Raw genomic sequence first — 4,730 nt, forward strand, 5'->3', positions numbered from 1 at the left:
GTGCTTCAGAGCAATTTTACCCTTTCAACATGGATCGAGAAGCAGTATGCACAGGCAGATAAAAACAGGTTGTTTAAAGGGAGCAAAACATAGGCTTAGACCTCTACGAGTACCAGAAGAAAACAGATCATTGCTGAAACTCCTTGTAGAGAAAAGTGTGCAGTTAGAAAATTTTATGCTTGGCCAGATTGCTGTTTGTTTGGAAAGATTAAAGGAAGATGTTATTATACATGCAAAAATCCTGGTAAAACACCTGTATTAGAAAGAAATTACTTGGACATATAACTCAGTTCATCAGGAGATAAAGCAACATTTAAAATTTAAGAATTAAGATACCATGTACAATGGAATATTACTCAGCCATAAAAAGGAATGAAACTGGGTCATTTGTAGAGACGTGGATGGACCTAGAGTCTGTCATACAGAGTGAAGTAAGTCAGAAAGAGAAAAACAAATATCATACATTAATGCATATATGTGGAATCTAGAAAAATGGCACAGTTGAACGTATTTGTAGGGCAAGAATAGAGACGTAGACATAGAGAACGGACATGTGGACACAGGGTGGGGAGGGGAGGGTGGGATGAATTGGGAGATTAGGTTTGACAAAAATACACTACCATGTGTAAAATAGCTAGTGGGAACCTGCTGTTATAGCACAGGGAGCTCAGCTCAGTGCTCTGTGATGACCTAGATGGGTGGGATGAGGGGGTGGGGTGGAAGATCCAAGAGAGAGGGGATATAGTTATACATGTAGCTGATTCACTTCATTGTACAGTAGAAAGTAACACAACATTGTAAAGCAATTTTACTCCAAAAAAAAAAGAAAAAGGAAAAAGATATCTTGGCATATAGAGAACAGACTTGTGATTGCCAAGGGGAGGGGAGGGATGGACTGGAGTTTGGGGTTAGTAGATGCAAACTATTACATATAGAATGGGTGGACGAGGTCCAACTGTATAGCATAGGGAACTGTATTCAATGTCCTGGGATAAACCATAATGTAAAAGAATATAAAAAAGAATGTATATATAACTGAGTCACTTTGCTGTACAGCAGAAATTAACACAACATTGTAAATCAGCTATACTTCAATTTAAAAGAAAGATATCATGGCATAAAAGACTGGTATCAGTTAAACTTAGATTACAGGACCAAATGCAAACTTTATTGAAAAAACTGAAGAAGACCTAAATAAATGGAGAGATAGAGCATATTTAGAGATGGAAAAACTGTTTTTACTGCTTAATTACTGACCATTCTGTTGGTGGACACTTAATTTTCTTTCTTAATACAAATCAGACTGAAGTGAATGTTCTTTCATATTTCTTCTTAGGCACATAGGCTAGAGTTTCTCTATATATGTTAAAGTGGAATTTCTGGTTCAGAAGACTTTTTTTTTTTTTTTTGCGATACGCGGGCCTCTCACTGTTGTGGCCTCTCCCGTTGCGGAGCACAGGCTCTAGACGCGCAGGCTTAGCGGCCATGGCTCACGGGCCCAGCTGCTCCGCGGCATGCGGGATCTTCCAGGACCGGGGCACGAATCCATGTCCCCTGCATCGGCAGGCGGACTCTCAACCACTGCGCCACCAGGGAAGCCCAGAAGACATTCTTATATTCAGTTTTACGAGATGTTCCTAAATCACTCTCCAAAGTGGTTGTAGGAATTTTACTCCCTCAGGTAGAACATGAGAGTCCTTGTTTCACATTCTTACCAATACTTAGGTCTTTATCATTGTTGAAATTTGCGTGAGTAGTAGCAAGGCCCAGCACCATGTCATATGTTCATTGCCTATTTGACTTTCCCTTTCTGCCAATTGCCTGTTCATATCTCCTGTTTGTTATTTTTTTCTTTTTCTTTCTTTCTTTTTTTTTTTTCTTTTTTTGTGGTCATGCCCCGCAGCTTGTGGGATCTTAGTTCCCTGACCAGGGATTGAACCTGGGTCACAGCAGTGAAAGCGCTGAGTCCTAACCACTGGACCACCAGGGAATTCCCTCTGTTCATTTTTCTATTGGGTTATTTCTCTCTCTCTCTTTTTTGTTTTTTTTTTTTTGCTTTTGATTTGTAGAATTTCTTAATATGTTCTAGATACTAATCATTGGTAAGTTATATGAATTACAGGTATTTCCTTCTCCTACCACTCTATGGTGTGTCTTTTGATTTTATTTATAACTTTTTGGGAGTTTGTTTTTTTTGGGAGTTTGTTTTGTAGCATTTGAGCCTTGAGGCATCCACTGGAGGGGGTCTCGGTAGATAAAGACCCAGAGATTTTGATCAGGGTGATGAGTGATATGGGTGGATGTGGGTAGGCTCTCATTCCAGACTGCTGAAATTTAAATCCCACTACCACTTGTGTAACCTTGGGCAAGTTATTAATCTTTCTGTGCCTCATTTTTCTTGTATGTAAAGTGGGAATATTAATAGTACATGGATTATTATAAGGATTAGAGTGTATTAGTTTTCTATTGCTGCATAACAAATTACCACAAATTTAGCAGCTTAAACAACACAAATTTATTATCTTACACTTTCTGTGGGTCGGGAGCTGAGTTAGGAAACTCAGTTCTTCCTCCTGTGTCTCTTTTACTCGCACTTTACTAGCAAACTCACAACAGTTCTGACACCCGATGTGTGGGTTTCTTCCCACCAAGCAACTCCATGTGACACTAACTGGGTATCCTACAATTTAACTTCATTCTGACACTATCTACCTGGGGATAGAGTCAGACCCCACAGGTTAAGGGCTCAGTCCTACAAGACTGCTCCCCTTCCCCTTTGTTTTTGGCCACACCACATGGCTTGGGGGATCTTGTTTCCTCCTTGAAGGATTGAAGCCAGGCCCTTGGCAGTGAAAGTGAAAATTCCTAACCACTGGACCACTGGGGAATTCCCTCCCCCACCCCCTTTTAGATGCCAGTGGCAAGTCCAGGTTTTCACCTGTGCTTCTGACCTAAAGGCTGTACATCGAAGGTTCTCACGACCCCCTCTCTGGGTTTGATTAATTTGCTACTTGCTGTTGGCCAACTGGGCAACCTTCTCATATCCTAGAGGCAACCTGCCTTCCCTGCCACGTGGTCCTCTCCCCAGCATGGAAGTTTGCTCCTGTGAGATCAGTAGAAGAATCTCTCTCATCCTCTGAATCTCTTCCCAAAGGAAGTGCCCATCTGATTAGGTCAGGCCCACCCAGGAAGATTCCCCTTTTGATTAACTCAACATCAACTGACGAGGGAACTTAATTACAACTGCAAAATCCCTTCTGCCATGTGATGTAATATAATCATGGGAGTAACTACCCCACCATAGTCACAAGTCACATCCACACTCAAGGGGGATGTGTACGATGGGGAGCAGGAATCTTGGGGACCATCTTACAATTCTACTCGTCATAACATTTCTTCTCACTGGTTAACCCACCTTAGGTTTTCTGTCTATTCCATAAACACATTTGTATTTAGAACTTGAGGAATTTCATATTGGACTTTCCTATTTGTTACCCTCTGGGCCCTTTGGGAAAGGGTTGTCTTGAACAGAATGGAAAGTAATAGTAAGAGTAATTGGGAAGAACCCCCCTGCTGCCCTCGAGAAGTCATGGAGGATAGGGACAAAGCCAAGGAGCCCTGCGCCTTCTTTTCAGGGTGGGACTGACAGCTGAAGCCAATGACACATCTTGTGTCTGACAGTTGGTTGCCCTATTAATTACACAGATGAATAACTTTTCATTAGGTTTCCCCCTTCAAAGTTGAATATGTCTTCATTCTCTTTAGAGTCTTTGGCAAATTAGATTTCTGGGTCATTTTATAAAAATTTAAGTTCGTTATTTTTAATGATGCCTGGAAGAAGGAAGAGAAATCATCATTTATAGAACTTTTAATGGGAAAAGTAATTTCTGTATTCTTTCGGGTGAGCACTTTTGGGCAAAAGTTAGTCACAGAATCCCCATTATTATTACTTCAACTATGAACCTGAGTTAAAAGAAGAAAGATTTGCTGATTTTTGTGTTTGAGATTCATGTACCCGAGGTCCAGGGAGTGTTCAATTTATTATTATACCATAAATTATGCATTAGATTAACATTTTTTAGTGATTCACTTTCTCATTTATTAATTTAATGAACACAATTTTTCAAAGTGAGATTTAATATTGTGAGTAGTACAGTGGTAGTAAGGATCAGATAGAACAATTCATCCTGTGTTAAGTGGGAACATTTTCATAACTTAGAGCATTATCCCTCATATAGAGAGATTGAACTAAATGTCAAGCTTCCTGTATTTGCCCAGAGAGCTTATCAGGTTGGTTTGTTAAAGAGGAAACATCTTGTGTTTGGCTGAAAGTAGCAATTTAGAAAAAAAACTCAGGAAACTTTTAGGGACTGAACTGGTTCCATGCCTTTAAGAATTTATAAATGAACTAACTGTGGAAATGAAAAGAAATGGTTGTAAAGATTATTTCTCAACTTGAAAGAATATGAACCAGTGTCATCAAGAACTTAAAAGCCAGTTTGGGTGATACATGTGGTATATAATAAATAATAAAATTCTGTTCTATCTTTTATTCTAAGTAGCTGTAAGTATAGAACCAACTGCAGATACCATGCCTAGCTCATAGTGAAGCCATGAGTCGCTGGTCTTTATGAAAAACAAAATTCGTCAATAAGCTTTAGAAGAAAGAAAACATACTCAACCTTGGACCCTATGATATGATAATATTACCCAATACGCATGTTGAAAAT

General features: G+C 39.5%; 1 non-coding gene across 1 annotated transcript; it reads right to left on the minus strand.

The window, feature by feature from the left end:
- Nucleotides 1-1,918: 1,918 nt before the first annotated feature.
- Nucleotides 1,919-1,990, minus strand: TRNAE-UUC (transfer RNA glutamic acid (anticodon UUC)). The gene has a single exon. It is a non-coding gene; the product is annotated as a tRNA-Glu (tRNA).
- Nucleotides 1,991-4,730: the final 2,740 nt, after the last annotated feature.

Source organism: Orcinus orca, chromosome 15 (genome assembly GCF_937001465.1).
Source record: "Orcinus orca chromosome 15, mOrcOrc1.1, whole genome shotgun sequence".
NCBI classification, from domain to species: domain Eukaryota; kingdom Metazoa; phylum Chordata; class Mammalia; order Artiodactyla; family Delphinidae; genus Orcinus; species Orcinus orca.